The sequence below is a fragment of the Periplaneta americana genome, chromosome 10 (assembly GCF_040183065.1).
Source record: "Periplaneta americana isolate PAMFEO1 chromosome 10, P.americana_PAMFEO1_priV1, whole genome shotgun sequence".
Classification (NCBI taxonomy): Eukaryota; Metazoa; Arthropoda; class Insecta; order Blattodea; family Blattidae; genus Periplaneta; species Periplaneta americana.
In genome coordinates, this window is record NC_091126.1 from 162,277,791 (window position 1) to 162,296,450 (window position 18,660).

An 18,660-nucleotide genomic window follows, 5' to 3' on the forward strand; every position below is an offset into this window, starting at 1 on the left:
ACTGTCAATCAGGAAATAAAATAGTCTCTGTCCAATCTTTGCAGCACTCTATTACAGTAATGACCTTATAGAAATTACTGATTGCTATACAAGCAGGTAAGTAAAAACAATCTGAATAATTAGTGTCTCGAGTCCTTTTTTGCAAATTAAACCATTAGCCATGAATTTAAATTGAATAATTGCGAAAATCGTTACAATAAATCTTGCAACATAGTGCATTGTCACATGTCTCCAACTGAGTACAGCAGAGAGGGAGGGAAAGGTAAGAGATGGATGGCCCCGATTGCCAGAGCTATTGCAGTAGCTGTTATGTTGCCAAATGTTTCATAGAAACATAACTATTTCCTCTAAAACAGTGTATGTTAGATAAAGCTTATTTAGACTTTTCAAACCTCTCCTCATAATCTATTACCAGTTTCATTTTGGTGCAGTGGTTACCTTCCACCCTGTATTATAAAAGTATAGATACCTCAATATTATAATATCTGTATACTCCATTGTGTCTGTGTATCCTCTGTTCATATCACTATTTCATTTTATTTTTATATCATAAATAATAAAGAAAGAATATAGCGATCCATACTATAGTTCAAAGGAAGAGTAATATAGCTTAGAAAATTAATTTCAAATTTTTTTGTTAATATTTTTATTTGAAATTTTTTACCTACTAAAAGACACGTTTTTTGTAGAATGACCCTTATACCACTGTCACTTGCTCTCCAGAGTCTTGTTTGTTAAATACAGGTTGCACTATGGGAAGACGACAGAAATTAAGTAAGCTGGGTTATGGAAAGGACTATTACTTCTTGCAACTTGTTAATTATCGAAACTTAAGAAGGTATCACAAAGGTTCGAGATAGCTTTTGAATGAGAGTAATATTCACAGAATCCAACGTGTTAATCCTTTAGTCAAAATATTGTTCACTCTACAGTAAGATAAGTTTGTTTCTTCTACAATTTATATGATATATGCTAGAGATCATAAATTTTATCGACAATTTCTTGCGTGGTTACAGTTGCTGGTGCACTAGCAGCATATTGATCTTCACAAGATTCTCTGCCACATTTAAAACTCATGGCACTACCTCTGATGAATACTAACACCACTACCTTCGATGGATTGGAGTGACACATCCCATTTTTTCTGAAGGTAATTTATTTCATCTCTCAGTGCGTTTCATTTTAAGACTAATGCCTGGCACTGTTACAATCTAATGGCAGTAGTGACATATCCGAAACAGACAGAAATTATATTCTTATATAAGGGCAGTAAACATAGGAAACAAACAATGCCATCTGCTTTGGATCTGAGTCATGTGTGAAGTAAATTCATCAATAAGGAAGCATCTCAGGCCACTTTCTTCTTCTGCCACACAGGTTTCACAAGATGATGAAAGGCCTATAATGCCCGCTACCTATGCAATCCGTCAATCACCAATACTTGGTGTGATGCCTATCTATACAAATAGTCCTGAACTTTCAATACTATAATACTCTGGAACCATTGCAATTGTAGTAGATCTGTATCTGTTAGACCATTTTGAGATGACTGTGTTTATATAAATGTGCAGTACAGCTACTGCCCGTGTCTCACGTCCTGAACCAAGAGCTCCCTAGTGCTTATAACCACGCCTCTTAGGTCTGCTGAGACCGGCACGGCAGCTGCAGCGTGCAGCACGGCAGCATATTACATGTTATGAAAAACATTATTCTATGCCAGTGCAGGGGTTTTTACTCTTTATAATACTGGATACTCTAATAGTGGTTACCACTATCGCTATTATCTCTGATGGCGATTTCCTAAAATGTATGTACACACTAGGCCACTCTTCGTTCAGTTTGGACAACTGCTGAATTGCCATTGAGCAGCATTTCTCAAAGTATGTTCCGAGGTTCCGTGATCCCTATATGATTTTAAATTTTATTCCATACTTTTTTTTTATTTGGTTATTTAACAACACTGTATCAACTACTACGTTATTTTGCATCGATGGGATTGATGATAGCGAAATGGTATTTGGCGAGATGAGGTCAGGGATTCGCCAAACATTACATGATATTCGTCTTACAGTTGGGGAAAACCTCGGGAAGAAATCCAACTAGGTAATCAGCCCAAGCGGGAATCGAACCCGTGCCCGAGCGCAACTCTGGATCGATAGGCAAGCACCTTAGCCAACTGGGCTGCTCCAGTAGCTATTTTATACTTAGTGGTTACTATAAAAATATATAAATATTACGAAAATATGAATCAATAATATCATGAAACCACCAATAATGATGATGATGATGATAATAATAATAATCCAATAATATGCGTAATAACAATATGTTTGATGAACATCTAAAACGGAAAATACTCATAATACTTATCACTTTCATCACTGGATTCTCTGCGTATGTGTTCACTAAAACAAAATACCGAAAAGACAAAATGCAGAAGTCCAGTAGAAATGAGACTACAACTTTCCGCCATAAAACCAGATTTCAGGCTTGAAAAGCAAATAAATTCGTCCCACTGAACAATTATTGAGATACTAGCTTTCACTTGTCTGTTAACTATTAAATACTAATAAAATATTACAAGGATTCCGCAGTTACACTTTAGATTAAAAGGGGTTTCGTGGTAGAAAAAGTTTGAAAAACACTGCCATAGAGGAAAGAGTTTACCGATGTGTACACGTGATAACCTTAATCGCGATTAGGTCGATAATCTCAAGTAGAGACTGTAGTCTACCACTGGTATTAGTGTTTAGTTACAGGAATTGATGAGAAGGACATAAATTGTTTTGTGAGGGGACAGCCTATACATTTGCTTGTCCATGGCTGATCTTGCTCCATAGCTGAAGAATGAAATCCTGAAAAGGCCGATGTGTTGAACGTAGGGTAGTAGACACATGCGGTACCCAGGACCTCCCACTCTCCCCCTCTGCATCTCGCCCCGCAAAGAAACAGCTCAGGAAGTGAGGCTTGGGCAGTATGGCTCACAGATGGTACGGTTACAATCCCATGTTGATTAGAACTTTTTCACTCAAAATAATGCCAGGAACACGTAGGTAAGATACGGACATCCCGCTGTGAGACACCCTGTATATAATAAATAGTAATAATAATACCTGAAATAGTAACAAATATACAGAGTGAACCATAAGTGATGTCATTAATTCCAGGGGGTTATTTTTTAGGAATTTAAAACAAAAATATTTAATACAATTTTGCTCGTTTTGCTTTCTTTTCGAGATAAAAATTGTTTTATATAGAATATTTCAGAGAGCAGTGTATTATGATTAAAAAAGGAAAGAATTTTAGTTTTTTCTTTTAAATGTGCAAAAATTTGATACAAACAAATGTAACATTGTAAAATTCCTTTCCAGAACAAAAAGTTACATTTTTTTGGATCAAATTTCTGCACATTTAAAAGACAAAACTAAAATTATTTCAATAATTTATTATCTTAATACATTGCTATGTAACAGTGTAAGATTCCTCTCCAGAACAAGAAGATACATTTTTTGGATCAAATTTCTGCTCATTTAAAAGACGAAACTAAAATTCTTTCTATCATTTAATATCATAATACATTGCTCTCTTGAATTAACTGAGCAAATTGGGAATTCAATCAATGGCTTTCCCGAAACACACTATGAAATGTTTCATACAAAACAATTTTTATCTCGTAAAGGAAGAAAAAACCAGCAAAATTGCATTAAAACTTTTTTGTTTGAAATATCTCAAAGAAAAACCCCCTAAAATTAATTATAGTACTCACAGTTCACCCTGTATGTATATATATACTGGGTGTTTAGTTCAAAATGTGTCATGGCTCGCTGTATGCCGTCATGTGGCTAGCCGATGAGCCTAGAGAATTCAATCTTCCTACACTTCCGCAGAGGTATATAACCTAAGAGGCAGAGAAGTTGCCTAGCAAGTACGGCATTCATTCTGAAGAGTACGTACCAATATGTACAGTAACGCCGGTAGTGGCAGGAATGTGAACTGTTTGGAAATATGTACTGTCGGGATATGGGGAGAGGGCTAAGACAATTACTTACGTATTTGTTGACATTAACTTCGACGGTCAACATGGACACGAAGCATTTGATTTGTGTTGTGGAATGTTACCGTACGCAACCGATGATAACAAATACCCTGCGTACGACTTGCCGGCGCAAAACACAGTCCGAAAGAGGTTATGGTAGCACACAGACCGTACAGACAGCAATCTGTTGCTACGACATTGAAGTTATACCGTACACGTTCTCAAGTTCAGATTGAAGAACGCCTTAAATAATAGGCAACTTCTCTAACATATAAGCTGAAACTCGCTTCAAATCACTGACCCAACAACAGTGACATCATGACACACTTTGAAATGAACACCCAGTATATAATTTATATTAAGACATAGTTATAATTTTTATAATGTATTTTCTATGAACTTTAACTTCTATTAGCATCAGATAAACATAAAATAAAATTTTATTTATTATATGAGAAAAATTAATTTCAAAGTATGCCATTCTTTTAAATTTCTGGTGGTGATATTTATTATTCCTGAATGTTATGAAGGTAATGCTAATCTGAGAAACACATTTATTAATAAAATTATAGCAAAAGATATTCTCTTTCAGGTTATGTACAGTGCGATTATTTAGATCTGATATTGGTTCAGTGCAAGCGAGAAGAGGGCAAGTTAATGGAGAGAGTAGCATGTGATTGTTTCCCTCACCCGACTTATTGCACAACAGGATGTTCTACAACATACAGAGATCTGAATGCACTGAACACCATTCCACAAGTAACCCAATACCCTTCAAAGTGAATATATTCTGACAATGGACTTGTCAAGGCCACTGAGCATCAAGCTGAGCAGGATCAGGTCTAAATACGAGCAGTGTACAAAGAAGGTAGAAGGGAACACGAAATTCAAACTTCTAGAAAATAGATGTTCAGAAGTGATGCAGAAACAATGAAAAATACTATGTGTCTCAGAAGGGACATGATGTACCACAGAAAAGTCTCATAAAAATATGTGGCTGCATAAGGCAATGTCCTGCAGAAATTAAATCACAGAAGGAAAAGAAATATTCTGTACATTCTGGAATTTAGGGGACTATTCCAAACAAAATATATACATAAAAGGACTAGTTAAATTAAATCCAGTTCAAATAAAACAAACCAAAGATGTCTCACAATGTCCAAAAACTGTTGGATATAATTAAGAGTTGAGAGTTGAAATTAAAAGTGTTTAAGAATGTAAGAATAGTACATTATGCAACGAGCCTATAATGGTAGTAATTAAGATGCGAGTATGTTTATGAAACTAGCGCAAGCGAGTTTCATAATTTTCATACAAGCGTCTTAATTACCTGTACCATTATAGGCAAGTTTCATACGACTTTTTATGCTCGACCATATTTCTAACTTGAAATTATTCATAAGTATTCATGTTATTCTCATCAGACTGGGGAGCGGAACTGACCTTGTCCAATATCTCGTAAATTGTGAGATGTGCGCAGACGCGAAAGTATTAATTTTTTCCGAGAAACAAATGTCATTGACCTTGATATAATCTAGAGAGTAAAATAAACATTAGTCTTTATATAACCTTGAAATTGATTTAGACATTGAAAAACGGGATGAAAAATTGAATTTATTTGAATATTATTTACAATTAACGCTAATTATTATAGTAACAGAACATAACCTTCTGCGACAGTATTGGATTTCCAGCCTCCGTGATGTTTCGCTAGTTGTCTTTTGATTGCATATCCGAGAATAATCGATACTTGCGCTTTCATATTGCTACAATGGTGTTTTCTGATTGGTGGAACACCTGAACTTTAATGAATAGGTGTACTTTAATGAGGTCCATTAAAGGGCTCCTACCAGGTGTATAATTACTACATTTCGGCATGGTCGAGCATAAATACTTTTTAGAAACATTTGATATATTGCACCCTTAAAATAATACTGTTGTAACTATCAAAAGTTAGGTTTCAGTAAATGCATGATGAACATTTCAAAGTCGTACGAATAATCAGGATTACAAGTATTAGTATGAGTCCTGCGGACTTTGCTCTTGAATTTAGATACAAAAGTTCTACTATTTGACAGAGAATTACATAAAGATTACAAAACTGCCTTTAACTCAAAATTCAATTTTTGTGAGTTACGATAGTATTATACTAGGGGTGTGATACGTGATGACAGACTATATAATCGTCTAGGCAAGGAAGAAGTTTGTCCTGTGACAGATTCAAGGGGAGAAAAAAAAACTCCCGCAAAGTAGATGATTCTAGTGTACAGGAACACATTAAATTATCTCCTTCATATCAGACCCATTACAGTACGAAAGACAATCCTAGTCAACAATACCTCAATTCTGACTTTTATATACGATAAAAAGCATGATCTTTATGGTGAGATTGTAAATAATTAGGCAAAGAACTAATGAAAGAAAAATATTACCATCATGTGTTTAGCATAAAATTTAATCTTCATTTCAAGAAACCAAACAAGGACACCTGCAAAAACTATAATGAGATGCAATTAAAGATAGAAGCTGAAGAGGATAAGGCCAAGAAAAGTGAGTTGAAGATAATAAAAATGAACATCTTGTAAGGGCCAAAAAAAGCTAGGGAGTCTTTAAACCATGATAAATTCACCTGTTTTGATGAATACTTATGTTTTTACTTTTGATATGCGGACAGTATTGCCCTTTCCGAAACTACTAACTTCTGTGGCATACTATAAGAGGAATTTGTATGTCTACAATTTTGGTTGTCATTCATTTAACAAACAAAATGGCTTCAAGTAAATGTGGAATGGGACCAAGGGCGGTCGAAGTTCATAGACATTGCATCTAGTATTGTGAAGCACCTGAAGCAAAATGCAAATATATGCAAGATCATCACTGCGTATTCCAGTTCATGTACTGGTCAAAATTGTAACTTCAAGCTATGCGTCTCCTTAATGAAATTAGTTCAAGATTCAATTATGGCAGTAGAAAATTCCTGGTTCCTGGCCATAGCTCTCTGCCTAATGATGCTGAAGTCAGGCTGATAGAGACGACCAGCCACAAGAAAAAATTTATGTAGGTACTCACATAATTGGATGGATACTGTGAAAAAAAAATGCAAAAATAACACCTCTCTCATTGTGCAAAAAATGAAGACAACTGAATTTTTGTCCACTAAACAGTTGGAAGAAAGGGTTACAAAAAAGAAAACAGCTAACAACAGATACAAGGTATGCTGGTCCAAGTTGAGATGAATGTGCTATGAAAGGTCAGCACCTCTTATATTGAAATTCAAAGAAAGCTTCAATCCGGATCATGAGTTCTATGAAGTTAACTTTACAAAGAAGAGGCAAGAAAGGACATTACAAAGTCTAGGAGGAGTCCAACAGGAGTTATTCTATAAGACCCACTGTTCAGTTATACAGGGGGGGGGGGGGAACATACACAAGTTAGATCTTCTGAAATAAATTCCCACTCCGTGTATCATGGATATTATTAGAACTTACCAACATGTTTAACACGTGTGTCAAGAAATACTGAAATTTCTGACAGTGAAAATGACGAAATTATGTACAACTAAGGTAATACCCTTTTACTGCATTGAACTTTCAAGACACAAACCTAGCTAGTGCATTATTAATACTGAAGTTATTTTTGTTGATAGTATGATGTACACCAAAAACATGACAATTATTTTTTTTAAATATAATAAAGCATATATTGCATCAAATATGAAACTAAATAATATTCTTTACATTTATTACTAATTTTTTATTTCACATTTCAGAAACACTCATTTTTCACAGAATTATCCTAAATGGAGTTACACCATTTATGCTCTGAGCTTCTCATATGTGCGACAGGTGACCTGGGTGGCATTTCTGAATTCGATACTGACAGGAGGGCCACAATGCCTCAGCCCTTACAGAGCCAGGTCCTATCATCAGATGAGTGTCTATTAAGCCCCAGGGCCCTGGGTCTCAAGCCCTTTCTATATCAGCATGGGAAACCTGTACTACCTCCAACACTTCAATCAATCAATCAATCAATCAATCAATCAATCAATCAATCAAACTCCTGTATCTCCTCATGAGGAGCATAGGGCATTCACAAAGTGCCTCCATCGGACCCTATTTGTAGCCAACTTCTTCACTTCGCTCCATGTTTTCCCCTCCCTAGCAATTTCTCCAAAACTGTTCTCTTCCATGTATTTTTTGGCCTTCCTCTTGTTCTACTACCCTGGGGGTTCCAATCCAAAGCCATTCTTTCTACTGCTCCATCTTCTTTCCTGATTGTGTGCCCTATCCAATTCCACTTTCGTCGTTTGATTTCTATTGTGATTTCTTTCTGACTTGTTATCTTCCATAGTTCTGAGTTTGTGATTATATCTGGCCATCTAATTTTTTAAATTCTTGGTAAACATCTATTAACAAATGTTTGCAGTTTATTTTGTATAATTTTACTTGTTTTCCATGTTTCACAGCCATATAATAAGACTGATTTCACATTACTGTTAAAGATTTTAATTTTTGTAGATCTAGATATAATATAAGATTTCCATATTGGGTACAACTGTACAAATGCACTATTTGCATTTTTTATTTGGTTCTTTACATCCTCAAAGGCTCCACCATCCTTGTCAATTACACTACCCAAATATTTAAATTCTTGAACAGTATCAATGTTATTATTATTTATTATAACTTTATCTGTCTTTTTACTATTTAATCTCATTTCTTTAGTTTTCTTTAGGTTTATTTTCATATGAGCCCCTTTTATTACTTCTAATAAAGTATTAACTTTATTCTGCATATCACCAAATCCAACACTTCAACCCACCCTATTTTCTTTACTATTGCAGATGACAGATGAAATGAGAGAAAGGCAGAGTGTTGGTGGAAATCACAGAGGGAAACGGGCGTACTCGAGAAAAACTCCCTTCAATGCCTGCTTTGTCTGCAACAAATTCCATCACAACCTGGCCGGGGATTGAACTCGAGCTACAAAGATGGAAGACCAGCATGCTAGCACTTGAGCCACAGCATATAATGTTATGTAAGTATGCACCATATCTTGAATAAATATGAAAATAGCAGAGTACAGTAAAAATAACACAACTACATGCAATTTTATGCTCAACTATGCCGAAATGTAGTAATTATACACCTGGTAGCAGCCCTTTAATGGACCTCATTAAAGTACACCTATTCATTAAAGTTCAGGTGTTCCACCAATCAGAAAACACCATTGTAGCAATATGAAAGTGCAAGTATCGATTATTCTCGGATACACAATCGAAAGACAACTGGCGAAACGTCACGGAGCCTGGAAATCCAATACTGTCGCAGAAGGTTATGTTCTGTTACTATAATAATTAGCGTTAATTGTAAATAATATTCAAATAAATTGAATTTGTCATCTCGTTTTTAAATGTCTAAATTAATTTCAAGGTTATGTCAAGATTAATGTTCATTTTACTCTCTAGATTATATCAAGGTCAATGACATTTGTTCCTCGGAAAAAATCAATACTTTCGCGTCTGCACACATCTCACAATTTACGAGATATTGTACAAGGTCAGTTTCGCTCCCCAGTCAGATAAGAATAACATGAATACTTATGAATAATTTCAAGTTAGAAATGTGGTCAAGCATAAAAAGTCGTATGAAACTTGCCTATAATGGTAATTAAGACGCTCGTATGAAAATTATGAAACTCGCTTGCGCTAGTTTCATAAACATACTCGCGTCTTAATTACTACCATTATAGGCTCGTTGCATAATGTACTATTATATGGAGTGCAGTTTGTAATGAGGTGTACCAGTTCCCTCTTTCTATCAACTATCATTTCATTTTTTACAATTTTAAAAAGGTGCAAAGTAATTTTGTGTTTTCTTAACATTCCTGAACCTCAGGTTTCTTAAAAGGAGCATAACTAACATAACATATATGTGGAGGCATTATATATGTTTTCTGGGACAAAAAGATTACATTAGCTCGACTGTCATTACCAAAGAATGGAAATCCCTTATACTTTGGGTATACTGAAAAGCAGCAAATCACTTTGTGCAATTAAAGACTGATCACGTCTACTGTTTCTGTCTCTTAGCATTGAATGACAATTGTGCCAAGAGAAGGCAGCAGTGATGGTCCCTTATGTTTTATTTGTTCTATAAAATATGGTGCAGTATCCATTATTATTATTATTATTATTATTATTATTATTATTATACATAATGACAGAATATCTACTAAATGTACATAGGCCAAATAGAAATTATCGGGACGAAAATCAAATACAAACTGCTGAGCCATTATACCTGAACCCACACTTTCTGAAATCGAAATTGCGATAGAAAATCTGAAAAAGTACAGGTCTTCAGGTATTGATCAAACTCCAGCAGAATTAATACAAGAGGTTGGAAGCACATTATCTAGCAAAATTTATAAACTTGTACTTGCTATTTGGGAAAAGGAAATTGTACCAGAACAATGGAAGGAATCTATAATTGTACATATTTTTAAGAAGTGGGGGACAAGACTAACTGTGGTAACTTTCGAGGAATATCACTTTTGTTGACGTCATACAAAATTTTGTCCAATATTCTTTTGAGAAGATTAACTCTGTATGTAGATGAAATTATTGAGAATCATCAGTGCGGTTTTAGGTGCAATATATCAACTAATGATCAGATTTTTTGTATTCGACAGATATTTGAGAAAAAATGGGAGTATACGGGTACAGTACATCAGTTATTCATAGATTTCAAAAAGGCATATGAGTCAGTTAAGAGAGACGTTTTATATAATATTCTTATTGAATTTGGAATTCCCAAGAAACTAGTTCAATTAATTGAAATGTGTCTCAGTGAAACTTACAGCAGAGTCCGTATAGGCCAGTTTCTATCTGATGCTTTTCCAATTAACTGCGGACTAAAGCAAGGAGATGCACTATCACTTTTACTTTTTAACTTCGCTCTAGAACATGCCATTAGGAAAGTTCAGGATAACACAGAGGGTTTGGAATTGAACGGGATACATCAGCTTCTTGTCTATGCGGCTGTGAATATGTTAAGAGAAAATCCAGAAACTATTAGGGAAAACACGGAAATCTTACTTGAAGCAAGTAGAACGATAGGCCTTCTTCTTATTCACTTCAGGGATTAGGCTTAAAGCCTGTTCCGGTTTCACAGTGACTCCTTCCAACATTTCCTTGATCTTCCTTGGTCTCTTTTTCTTCTTGTCTATATGTTAATATTCGTTCTGGAATTTGGTTGCTATCCATTCTCTCTAGATGTTCAATCCACTGCTCTCTAAAACTACGACTCTTTTCTTGCAGTGATAACACATTCAGTTCACTTCTCATGTCGTCATTCTTAATTCTATCTAGCCTAGTGCAACCCTTGACCGATCTTAGGAACTTCATTTCAGATGCTTGCAATTTCTTTCTGTCATTGCTTGTCAGAGTCCAGGTCTCTGATCCATATAACAGAACTGGTACTGCTGTTACATTATAAAACTTTGTGTGTCTTTTCTTCTTTACCCTTCAGTGTACTATTTATTCTACCACATATCTGTTGGAACATTGGAAGTTTGTTTCTACCTTCACTTGTGTGTTTATAAGTGACTTCACATCCTAAGTATTTGAAACTAGTGACTTGTTCTATAGGTGTAGGGGAACATGGGGCAGGACGGGGTAGTTAATGTTTGAATGTTTTTATTTGGTATAAAATAATGTAAATGTATGGGTTTTATGACATATATGCTTTTATTACACTGTAAACAATTAAAAAAATATGCACTTCGAGTGAAATCCAGTCATTATAACCTTCATATAAATTAGTTTTTCGAAATGTGTGTTTTGGGGTATCTATTTTTTTTTAATAATTAAATGGCAAAAGTGACAAAAATTATATACTGAAAGTGTGAATACTACAACATTTTACAAGTTTACTTGAGAAAAAGTCATTCGCAAAATACGAAAATGTGCGTGGCATCTTCGTCTTCACTGTCTACTCCTGCGCAACAATTGTGAGCCCATTTCAGACATGATACGCATCTAATCCAACCTTCTTCTGACAAACAACAGAACGAACAACCCATTACAGGAGATGAAATTTAATTAAATATGACGTGGGGCAGGACGGGGTACTGCCCTGTTATGCCCCACCCTGTTTTGCCCCACAGTCACAATTTCTAAGTTATGAGGTATTGGCGGGAAAAATAACGCACAGAATTTAAGAAAGTTTCGGAATTAAAAGCCAGGTAAACACTCTATAATATGACATTAAAATAGATTATCTATATAAATCTCATTTCTACTTACGTGTGACAAGAGAACACTTTAAAGTTGTAAATGAATGATACAATATGATGCAGCAACCGAATAACATACAACAGATGCAAGGAATGGCAGTAAGTGTTGTGTGATGATATATTTACATGAGTTGACGAAGTTCTAAAAAAAATTCGGTAGATTGCACTACTTGTTGGGAAGATAGAGGCTATACCCCGTCCTGCCCCATATTCCCCTATCATTTAAAATAATTTTAGTTCTGACACTGTATTTTCCATTAAAAGCCACTGTCTTTGTTTTATGTGCTGAAATTTTAAAATTATACATCTCACTTATTCTTTGTAACTGATATATTGATTTTTGTAGTTCATCTTCATTTTTATTAATTAAAACCTGGTCATCCACAAATAGCATCGTCTTAATACTAAAATTAGGAGTAATTTTAATACCATTAGGTGATTTATTGTTCCATTCTCTAAGAATGTCGACCATATAGATTAAAAATAAACTTGGTGAAATACTACAGCCTTGTTTTACACCTTGATTAATTGGAATATTCTTGCTATATTTGCTGTGTCCAATATTATTGCTAATTGTGTTTCTGTGGATACTTTTCAATATGTTTATGAAATGATTAGTGAGTTCCTAAATTGTACTCTTTCCGTTTCTCAATTATCTGTTTTACTGTAAAAATGGAATCTGTACATGAGCGGCAAATTCTAAAACCATTCTGTTCTTCCATTACTAAAACTTCTAAAATATTTCTTAATCTTTCGTTCAAAATTCTTGCATATAGTTTCTAGCCTGCATTTAGTAGACTGATGCCTCTGTAGTTCTGACATTTTCCTCTGTCCCATTTTTTTTTAAATGGAGATTATTTGGGCTTTAGACCACGAATTTGATATTTCACATCTCTTCCAACATATATTCATTAAACCTAGCAGTCTATTATTTACTGCCTGTCCACCATATTTCAAGAGCTCTGCATTTATTCCATCTTCACCTGTTGCTTTTCTATTTTTTCGTTATTTTTAGTGAAGCTTCTAATTCCTCTATTTCAATTTGATCTATCTCTCCATAAACAATTTCTTCGTCACTTTCATATTCATTATTTTCTTTACTGTACCAAAGCTGTTTGCAGTGGTTTATCCAATAATCTTCTCTTATTATCTGTATATTGGCTACATCTCTTTCTTGGCTGTTTAAATGTTTCAGTAATTTAAAGGCCATGAGTTGTCTTCCATGAACATCATGTTCTACAGTGCTAATCAGTCTATCCCAAGATTCTTGGTGGGCTCTCCTTACTAAATCTTTGGCTTTGTTCGGCATATTTTTATAAATTTGTCTTGCTTTGTTTGTTGCTGTAACATATTTCTGTATGCTTTTTTTTCTCAATAATTACATTGTTAATATCTTCGTTCCATATTTTTAATCCCTTCTTTTTTCGATATCTTTTTTGCAACCTAGTACTTCATGACCCACTCTTTTAATAGCTGTTGATATATTTTCCCATTCGTCATTTATATTTTGGCTTACTGGCGTGTTATTTCAATATGAGGATAATCTATTCTTATAGAGAATTCTTATACTTTCTTCTTGCAATAGATATGCTTTAAAAACTTAATTTAATTTTATTGATTGTTTTGTTTTTCTCCATTTAGTCAAAATCTTTAGTTCACTGAAGCTTGCTAGTTGTCTTAATTTATTTCCATTATTATTCATTGTATCCTCTCCAAAACAGCAAATTACATCTTTTATAGGCGCTTTGCACACACTGGCATTTAAATCACCAGCTATGACAACGTAATCTGTTTTGTTGCATTTGTTTATCTCTTTCTGCAATTCTTCATAGAATATTTCAACACCTTCTCTTTATTCTCATCGGGAGCATACACTCCTATAATATATATATATATATATATATATATATATATATATATATATATATATATATATTTTTCCTCTTGCTATTTTAAACCTTGTTGTTATGATTCTGTCACTCACTCAGGTGTAATAGTTCAATTTATTCGTCCACTTCTTATCTATTAGTACTGCAACTCCAATTGCTGCTCTTTGTTTCTGAGGCACTCCACTATAAATCAAGGTGTAATTACCTGTTTCTTGAGATCCTTTGAGTTTCTTTTTTGTTTCAGTTAAAACGACAATATTGGCTTTTCTTTCTTCTATTGCTCTTATCAATTCTATTTCTTTGCAAGCTAAGCTTCTGACATTCCAAGTTCCTAAGATTAATTCATCCATTATTCCTAAATCTTTAACCTTTATCGCGAATCAATAGGTTTGGAAGTAAATTCCGAAAAGACAAAGTATGTGATTATGTCTCGCGATCAAAATATTATATGAAACGGAAACATAACAATTGGAGATTTATCCTTCGAAGAGGTGGATAAATTCAAATATCTTGAAGCAACAGTAACGAAGCGATAGGTTTGGAAGTAAATCCCGAAAAGACAAAGTATATGATTATGTCTCATATTGTATGAAATGGAAACATAAAAATTGGAGATTTATCCTTGAAAGAGGTGGATAAATTCAAATATCTTGAAGCAACAGTAACAAATATAAATTACACTCGGGAGAAAATTAAATGCAGGATAAATATGGGAAATGCCTGTTATTATTCGGTTGAGAAGCTTTTGTCATCTAGTATGCTGTCAAAAAATCTGAAAGTTAGGATGTATAAAACAATTATATTACCCGTTGTTTAATGTTTTCATGCCTGAGGATGTTAAATTATTCTGTTTGTACCTTTGGGAAACCTCTTTTATTCGATGTATTTCATGCATATTTTAAATGTAGTTTTTGGAAAGATTTCTCTCTCTCTCTCTTTTTTTTTTACAAAGTACTATATACATTGGCAAAAAAAATGTATTTACCTCGACATGAGTATGATATCTGTGTATGATCTCTCTTTCCTAGAGTTGTTGTTCATCTTGAAATTTACGAACTGTTTTATGAGCTATTCTGATATTAAAAAGGAAAAGATTCAGCACGATACATGACAAATTTGTCCCTCTGTAGTTTTATAGTTTCTTCAATTTTTCTAATTTGTACTGAGCTGTATTTATTCTTTTTACTGGTATAAATATGGGAGAAGGGATAAAAGCAATGCCAGCATGTAATAAGCTTACAAGCTCTCATGAAGATGACACAGTTTCTCATATATTTGATGCATTTCATAATACAGTTTTTTAACAGATTGCATTCCAGTTCATGGTTTATTTCCTTCAACTGTCATTGAATATACATAAATAAAATAATTAACTGTACACCTGGTAAATTTTCGTCTCTCATAATGTACAAAGACAATTTTATGACCTGAATTATGAAGACAGCTACTTTTATTCATGAATTATATACAAATAACGTTGCACTAATTCACAGGAAAAGCTGTTCACATGTATGGAATAAATATTTGAAATTATCAGAAACGCCAAATTAGTGGTTTATAAAGAGGTTCTAAGAATATAATTTTAAAAACGAACAGTAGGCCTACAGTGTAAATGAATGTCATTTACAAAAGTAGCATCTTATTGGCCTTAACAACCATTCCTAATAATCTGATACTAGATATTCCTACCTGAATCTTAAACTACTTGTGATAAAATATATTTGCAATTCATCCTACAGAAAATTAAAATTTCCTTATTTCCATAACAGCTATGCTGCCCTAATTTCACAAAAATTATTACCTAGAGAAAAATGTAATTAAATTGCTATTTTTCAGTGATCTTCAGAGAAAGATCCATTAAATTGTCGACCTGGTTGGCGAGTTGGTATAGCGCTGGCCTTCTATGCCCAAGGTTGCGGGTTTGATCCCGAGCCAGGTCGATGGCATTTAAGTGTGCTTAAATGTGACAGGCTCATGTCAGTAGATTTACTGGCATGTAAAAGAACTCCTGTGGGACAAAATTCCGGCACATACGGTGACGCTGATATAACCTCTGCAGTTGCGAGCGTCGTTAAATAAAACATAACATTTAACATTCCATTAAATTTTATTAAAAATTATTCTACCTCGTTTATGTATTTACTGCACGAATTGTCTCATAGATTCAGAATAATAACAAAAATTCAGCAATAATTTAGAGAAAATTGCTTTACACAGATATGTACAGTAGTGGCAAAAAAAAATCGGACCGACCCTTGTAGCTGATTTCAGAACCTTGTTCACTCCAGAGCATGATAGACTGGTAACTAAGACTTTCATGATTCGAATCCTGCTTGGGAAGGAAAAGTTTTTTTGTCCCTTATTCAAATTTATTCCCAATACTTTTCGATTGCAGCGATATTTTACTACTTAATTAACTTATTATTCCCAGAACATGAATTTTACCAGCAATCGAAAAGTTTTGGGAATAAATTTGAATAAGGAACAAAAAAAAGTTTCTTCCCAGGCAGGATTCGAACCACGAAAATCTTAATTTACAATTCATGTTGGGAAATTTTCAGCTAAGCCTCGTATTAATAACATATATCAAAATATGATTGATTATTTATTCCATCAATATGGCTTAAGCAATGAATTACATATGAAAGAAAAACATATGAAAGAAAACTATTGGTGTTACATCCTATTTAATCTTGATACTAACATTTTCACCCCTAGTGGGGCATCTTCAGGTACAAAATATAAGTATCATCTAAAATAAATTACAAACAAGTTTTACATTTGAAAATGTCATAACTAGAGTAAAATATGACATGGTGACAATATTATCCATACCAACATTAAATGTCCTGTCAAAATGTTAAAAACAAATGAAAGGTCCAGGGGAAGAACGTGCTAAGTCACATTTTACTGTTCTTACAGGAGAGCAAGTTTAAAGTTCCAAGGTCCATTACATTCTATTGTCTCTGAGTTATCATTTTCCAAATATTTCTGGCTTAATCAAGTTTTTACTCTGTACAATTAAACCACTGAAATCTCTATTGCCTGAGGTATTATATGGCATCCGAAACAAAAAATTGATAATTTTGGACTTAAACACGTTTTTCCCCTGGACCCTTCAAATTTAATTTAAAACAATGTGAATTTACATAGCTGTATAAAGTAGATCCCCTTGTACGGATATCTCAAATATATTGTGTTGTTGCCAATAAGGTGATGATCACAATAAAATCAATAAAAATACTAAAAATATACAGAATTATGACTCCACATTTAATAATATTAGGTTTTAATTCTGTATATTTTTAGCATATTTATTGATTTTATTGTGATCATCACCTTATTGGCAACAACACAATATATTTGAGATATTCATACATGGAGATCTACTTTATATAGCTATGTAAATTCACACTGTTTTAAATTAAACTTGTTTTTAACATTTTGACAGGGCATTTAATGTTGGTACAGATAATATTGTCATCATGTTATATTTTACTCTAGTCATGGCATTTTCAAATGTAAAACTTGTTTGTAATTGATTTTAGATGATTGTGTTGTTGCCAATAAGGTGATGATCACAATAAAATCAATAAAAATACTAAAAATATACAGAATTATGACTCCACATTTAATAATATTAGGTTTTAATTCTGTATATTTTGAGTATTTTTATTGTGATCATCACCTTATTGGCAACAACACAATATATTTGAGATATCCATACAAGGAGATCTACTTTATATAGCTATGTAAATTCACATTGATTTAAATTAAATTTGTTTTTAACATTTTGACAGGGCATTTAATGTTGGTATGGATAATATTGTCATCATGTCATATTTTACTCTAGTCATGGCATTTTCAAATGTAAAACTTGTTTGTAATTGATTTTAGATGATTGTGTTGTTGCCAATAAGGTGATGATCACAATAAAATCAATAAAAATACTAAAAATATACAGAATTATGACTCCACATTTAATAATATTAGGTTTTAATTCTGTATATTTTTAGCATATTTATTGATTTTATTGTGATCATCACCTTATTGGCAACAACACAATATATTTGAGATATTCATACATGGAGATCTACTTTATATAGCTATGTAAATTCACACTGTTTTAAATTAAACTTGTTTTTAACATTTTGACAGGACATTTAATGTTGGTATAGATAATATTGTCATCATGTCATATTTTACTCTAGTCATGGCATTTTCAAATGTAAAACTTGTTTGTAATTGATTTTAGATGATTGTGTTTTTGCCAATAAGGTGATGATCACAATAAAATCAATAAAAATACTAAAAATATACAGAATTATGACTCCACATTTAATAATATTAGGTTTTAATTCTGTATATTTTTAGCATATTTATTGATTTTATTGTGATCATCACCTTATTGGCAACAACACAATATATTTGAGATAT

General features: G+C 33.3%; 1 protein-coding gene across 3 annotated transcripts in view; it reads right to left on the reverse strand.

The window, feature by feature from the left end:
* Nipped-B (Nipped-B cohesin loading factor) overlaps positions 1–18,660 on the reverse strand; it is a 228,697-nt gene that overhangs the window by 187,488 nt on the left and 22,549 nt on the right. The gene's annotated exons all lie outside the window — the stretch shown is intronic.